Below are 6757 nucleotides of genomic sequence, written 5' to 3' on the forward strand. Positions count from 1 at the left end.
ACATCCCTCTCTTTAAGGGCATCATCCTTGGCTTTGGGACATTGTAAATATTTAAAGCAGTTGTACAATGTGTGCTCAACAGGCCACATCAGGCCGTTTTGGAAAAACAAGGTCAGGCCCAATTAGTTTTACACCAGATGGCTCCCTCATATACTCTGATATATCCTATTGCTTTTCATTTATTTATCATTGTCCTGGCAGCCAACGGCCAAGAAGAGCCTAGCTTGCTTACGAAAAAGAATGAGGAAGGGCTCATTCATGAGAAAATATTTCTTTGAAGTCTTTCTTCAGAAATTTACCAATGAAAGAATCAGAATTTGAGAGCTAGAAATACACGTTTATCCTTTCCCCTTAAGTTGAATTCCACTGAAAACGATTCCCTGTTGGAAAAAAGCAACGGTTCCATGGTTAATTAAATTTGTGGATTAAAAAAGCAAAACGAAACAGGTAAAATTAATTTTAATAATGTATTTTATTTAACCCAGTATATCCAAAACATTGACATTTCAACATGTGTTCAATATAAAAAATGGCTAATGAGATGCTTTATATTCTTTGTTCTTTTTTTGGTGAGGAAGACTGGCCCTGAGCTAACATCTGTGCCAATCTTGCTCTATTTTATGTGGGATGCCACCACGGCATGGCTTGAAGAGTGGTGCTAGGTCCATGCCCAGGACCCACACCTGCGAACCCTGGGCTGCCAAAGTGGAGCACGTGAACTTAACCACCATGCCACCGGGCCGGCCCTATATTCTTTTTTCATACAAAGTCCTCCAAATCCAGTGTGTATTTCACACTTATAGCATGTCTCAAAGTGGACCAACTGCATTTCGAGTGCTCACTAGCCCCATGTGTCTTGTGGCCACTGTTGAGGACACTGAATTGTGCACAGTAAAGCAAGATCAGAGAGGTTTGGATCTCACTCACAGGCACACAGCAGGGCCCAGCTCTGCGTTCTTCTCAGTCCCTGATTTTGGGGCCTGATCTACAGCGTGCTCTGAGCCAATGCCTCTCAAATTCTAGAGCATTTGAGAATCACCTGGAAAGCTTGTTACAGTGAGGGTCCCAGCCCTATAGCATCAGAATCCCCATGACTCTGGTACATGTCTCCGGGGCCCACCTGGGGGACCACTGCTCCCACACGCTGGAATCACTTGGGGAGCTTGTCAGAATCCCAGGGTCAGGCTACACCCCAGCTCAACCAAATCCTACTCTAAAGCTGGACCAGGATGTGGGTCCACCTTTAAAAATCAGCTTCACGGAAGTGTAATTCACATCCATGAAAATTCACCCCTTTTAAGTGTGAACTTTGGTATATTTTGACCCATGTAACCACCACTACAGTCAAGAGATAGACCATTTTCATAACCCCCAAAGATTGCTTTGTGCCCCTCTGCAGTTAATGCCCCTACCCCAGGCAACCCCTGATCGGCCTTAAAAAAAAAAAGATTAGTTTCATCTCTCTTAGTCTTTCTCATCAATGGAATCACACTGAATGCGCTCTTTTGGGAACATTTTGAGCACCCATTTCACCCAGCATAATGTTTGTTTTCTTTTTTTGAGGAAGATTGGCCCTGAGCTAACATCTGTGCCCATCTTCCTCTCCAGCATAATGTTGCTGGCCAGACCCCTACACAGTGTGGCCAAGGGACCATTTAGAGCTGAGAGTTCCAGATGCGCTGCCCGGCCTGGGGCACCCCCGGCTTTTCTCCCAGAGGCTCAGAGAGGCCTCTGGCTGGTCTCCTTGTCCTTCCATCTCCAGCCCATCCTCCACTTGCCCCCAAATTCTTCCAGCTCCTTGGCCATGACCCCGTCATTCGGGCTGTAACAGTACAAGCTTTCAGGATTGTTCCACTCCATCCTGCTCCGCCTTGCCGTGCCGTTCCCTGGCAGCTGACGCGGGGGGTATATACCCCCTCAATCTAGTTCTTAACCCCTCTTGTCATCCCGTGAGGGTGTGGGCCAGGACGCCCATGCCAGGCCCACCGTGGTTGGATGCAGGCTCTGTGAGTGGCGCCCCCCGGTGGTGGAGGTGTGTAATTGGGTGAGGACTGTGGTGGCATGGATGCTCATTTAGACAGGGGTGGGGGCTGGGCCTTTGGCCTCTGGGGGGTGTAGGACATCAGGGCCTCACCCCATTTACAGCTCCTGGGGATCACCGGTGAGCACGCGCTGTGGCCACCACATGGGGAGAATATTGATTAGTGGTGGCTCCCAGCTGGGCAGGGACCTTGGCCTGGGCTGGGCTGGGATGGTTTCCTCTCTTGACAAGAAGGCTGGACTCTAACAAGAGATTCACAACTCCCTGACCACGTACCTGCTCCCCGGGCCACCACCCGTCCCAGGTGAGCTCCATCCACTGGCCCACTGTTGATAGTCTCTTTTTGGCGGAATCACTTCTCCAAACGCGTTTTCAGGAAAGTTCTCTGTTCAGAGGCCTCAGGGGCTGAAGGCTCAGGACGCCCTCCGCCTCTGCAGAAGGGACAAGATTTTTGGAGAGCGTCCTTTGATATCCTTGCCACTTTCTTCCTTTGTAAAAGCCTTGATTTTTCAATGGACACATTGGAGCACAGCAAAAGTGACATTGTCTGTGTTCCTCTGAACCCACCTCTGAAGACATGTGGCCATGGGACTGCATTTCGGCCAATAGGTAAAGTAGAAGCGTAGTTTGGGACTTGCAGGAATTGGCCTTAAAGAGAGTTTTTCTAACAGCTTCTTCCTTTTCACTACTGACTGGAATGCGGGTGTGACAGCTGGAGCTCCGGCAGCCATCTTGGATCACAAGTTATGTACTGAAGATGACAGAGCGATATGAGCAAGGAAGCTGAGTGCCCATGATTATGAAGCTGCCACGTTAGCCCTCCATTTATGTAGAAGTAAATTAAACTTTCGTCTTGTTCAGGCCACTTGATTTTGGGTTTTTCTGCTACTTGCCGCTGAACCTAGTCTTGACAAAATGCTCTCTCAGGGACACCCAGAACCACAGGCTCAAACTGCCGTGGGGATTTTTCTCTCTCTCTCTTTCATACCTGCTTCTCTCTGTGCCCTGGACTCGTTCTTCTCCTTTCTTACAGACCAGCTGTCTCTGCAGAGGCCAGAACACGGCTGCTCATGGCCCCCAAGTTCTCTGCTCACAGATTGGCCACTCAGAGGGACACAGAGTCCCCCAGTCTCCCAAGACTATGAATCCTGAGCGAGCACAGATGCAGCTCCTCCTTTCAGCAGGGCCAGGGGTGTCGGGGAGGATGCTGACCCAGAGGCTCTGGCCACCGGGAGGGTCTGAGTCCCCTGACCGGCAACCTGCAGGACCACGCCCACCGTGACCTCCAGCGTCTCTCTCTGACCGCCCATTCCTTTTTTGCCCGTATCCGTGGTTCTGATTGTCCCCACCGGAACAATAGCTCCCCCGTTAGAATCTGGGGTTCCTGGGCAAACTGAACAATGTGAGGAAATGCTGGTGACACCATATGGTCTGGAATAAAAGCACGACGAAACTGTTTGTTCCTGAAGCCACTGAGCTCAGCTGCTCCGTCAGGGTCAGTGATCTGAAGGGAATTAAGGCAGAGGGTGGAGCCTGTGAGCTTGGGGAGGAGATGCTCCAGGCCCGGCAGCAGTGTAGCCCGGAGGTCAAGGGCACGGCTGCTGGAGCAAGTCTGCCCGGGGGCAATGCCTTCACGCTAGCCTCTGGGGGCCATCGGGCAGGCTATTGCTCTGTGTGCCCGCAATCTCTGTAAAATGGGGGTAACAATACCGTCTACCTCGTTAGGTGGCTGCAAGGGTTAACGCTCCTAGATCCGCGCCCGGTGGGTGCTGAGTGCTCAGTTTGGGGAGCTCCTGTGGCACAGCCGTCAAAGCGATTGACATGCGGCATCGCGTCTGTCTGCCTGGGTTGGAGCCCCAGACTCTCCACATGCTGGTGGCTGTGGCTTTGAGCAAAGCACCTCTCTGAGTCTCCGTTTTTTCCCAGTGGAACTTGGTGAATACTCAGGAACGCCAGCTCGTGGTTCAGCCGTTCGTGGCTTGAAATCGGCTGGCCGTGGCGGGAGTATTCACACCACAGAAACGGACAAATCAAGGCTTTTGTTTTGCTTTCAGACAGCTGGTTTACCGGCCAGCCACGGCACCCTGCTCCATGTTTCTGGGCGTCCTTTCTTCTCATCTTCCTCTGAGACCCAGAACAAGCCATCCAGCTGTCTCCTGCGTGTCACCATCGCCACACGCAGACCCACAGTCCCCTCAAGCCCTCATGTGGGAACTCAGCTTGGTCACCTCCACTCTGCCCTGCTCCCAGGCCCTCCACGGTGGCCCCCGTCTCTGCCGTTCCCCGTGTCACCCTCCGCGCTCCCCACCCCTTGGAGCCATCCCCAGCTCCTCTCACAGTCCCATTCAGTCTGTCAACAAATCCTGTTAGCTCCCCCTGCAGAGTGTTTCCAGAATCCCCCGTCACCACCGCTCCCAATCCCCAGTCCCCAAGCAAACTGCTGGTCATCTCTCTGTCACTGCAGGTTCGTTTGCATTTTCTCGCCTCTTACATAAACTGAATCACACAGCCGGCACTCCTGACTTTTGTCTGGCTTCTTTGACTCAGCATAATTATTTGGAGATTTATCCACGTTGTTGCATGATCAGTGTTATCGAGCCCTAAGGGACCGGTGGTGACCCCAAAGTGGGTCCTTTGGCCTGGAGCCACTCGCGCCAATAGAAGGAGACGGGTTTCAGCAGAGCAGAAACTTCATCCGTTGATCAAGGAATGGAGAAGGCAAGAGCACGTGCTCCCAAACACCTTCTCCCCGAGGGGAAAGCTAGCAGGGTTCTTGTGGGACGTGAAGGGGAGGGATCTAGGGGGCCAGCCGAGTGGCGCAGAGGTTAAGTTTGCACGTTCTGGTTCGGTGGCCCGGGGTTCACCGGTTTGGATCCCGGGTGCAGACATGACACCACTTGGCAAGCCATGCTGTGGTAGGTGTCCCATGTATAAAGTAGAGGAAGGTGGGCACAGATGTTAGCTCAGGGCCAGTCTTCCTCAGCAAAAAAAAAAAAAAAAAAAAAAAAAGCCCCTGTCCCCAGCAATGACACAGAGACCCCTTCCTCAAAAAAAAAAAAACAAACAAAGGGGAGGGGTCTCTGTGTCATTGCTGGGGACAGGGGCATTTGGGGCATGTGCAGATCTTTCTTTCTTGCCCAGGCACCTCATCACCATCTTGGACCTTTGTGGTTTGGACCGGTTATCCGGTTTGGCCGTGTGCCGATGTTCTGCCTTGGTTCCTGGAAGCAAGCACAACTGAAAACCAAAGCTTAGGTGTGGGAAATGTTATAGGGACTTCTCGGGGTGACATCATCCCTCCTCTGACTCCGTGTGTCCCCTCATTCTGGAGGAGCCATGGATGAAGGTCGTCTCCCCTAACCACTTGCAGTGACTGAGGGACGGCATCCCAGGGGCCCACAGAGGAGCAGAGCTGACCCCTGGCAGCTCTCAGGGACGTTTGCTTGTCACCAGGTGGGACCCCCAACCTCTCATAGCCCATTTGGAACTGAGTAGATTCTAGTCTTTTGCAAAGAAAGGAACCCAGTCTGTTTAGAATGTGAGGTCCAAAGAGGAGAAGAAGCAGAGTAGCCAGCAGAGACCCCCCCAAGCCGTAGAAGCCAGGTGAGGCTCGGAAGAGCCTGCTGGACCCCACTCCTCATCTACTTTGTTAGGTCTGGTCGGCTTTTTTTTTTTTTTTCTTTTGAGGAAGATTAGACCTGAGCCAACTGCTGCCAAGCCCCCTCTTTTTGCTGAGGAAGACTGGCCCTGAGCTAAGATCCGTACCCATCTTCCTCTACTTTATACTTGGGACGCCTACCACAGCATGGCTTGCCAAGCGGTGCCATGTCCGCACCCGAGATCCGGGCTGGCAAACCCCGGGCCGCCAAAGTGGAATGTGCACAGTTAACTGCTGTGCCACCTGGCCAGTGGTTGGCCTTTTTTATTTAACCAGTTAGCCTCTTTTTGTAGCCTGCTGGCGCTGTAGATACAGGCCCTCCAGGGGGAGCATGGGCCGGGGGAGTATGAGGACAGGAGAGGGAGTCCCAGCATCTCCCTGGGGTGGGCCGCCAGCCCACCAGGGACTTCTCTTTGTGTCTCCGGAACGAGAGCTTCAGGTCTGAGAGGGGCTCACAGGAGAAGTCAGGATGCCTGGAGTTTCCAAGTTTTCTGGTCCGGGGTCCTCTTGACCCGGGTGTGGTGCACCCAAAGGGTGACCCTCTGTGCTTTCAGGACACAGTGAGTGGTTAGAACGACCAAATGAGGCCCATGTCACTTCGGAGGAAGCTGGTCTTGTGGACGTCCCCCAGCGACATCAGGAGCTCATCCCTTTGTATGGATTCCCCACAATTTGTTTATCCACTCCCCGGTGGATGGGTACCTAGGTTGTTCCAGTTTTGAGAAACTAGGAGCACCCTGGTCTGAGCACTGTCCCCTGGGGTCTGGGACCACTTCTCCCTGTTCTCCCTGTTCTGGGCCTCAATCTTTGCCCCGCACGTAGCCAGCAGGATTCCATTAAAACCTAAACCCCATCTTGTCCCTTCTCTTCTCTGTCTGAGCAGAGCAAAGGCCAGAGTCCTCAGCACACTCACAAATTCACACGCCCTTCCCCATTAGCTTTGTGCCCTCGCCTCCCACGCTCTCCCCACACGCATTCTCCGCCAGCCGCTCTGTGTTGCAGCTGTTTGTCCCTTGACCATGGCGGGCCACGCCCCAGCTCAGGGTGGACCCCAGATC

This window comes from Equus quagga, chromosome 13, assembly GCF_021613505.1.
Source record: "Equus quagga isolate Etosha38 chromosome 13, UCLA_HA_Equagga_1.0, whole genome shotgun sequence".
NCBI classification, from domain to species: domain Eukaryota; kingdom Metazoa; phylum Chordata; class Mammalia; order Perissodactyla; family Equidae; genus Equus; species Equus quagga.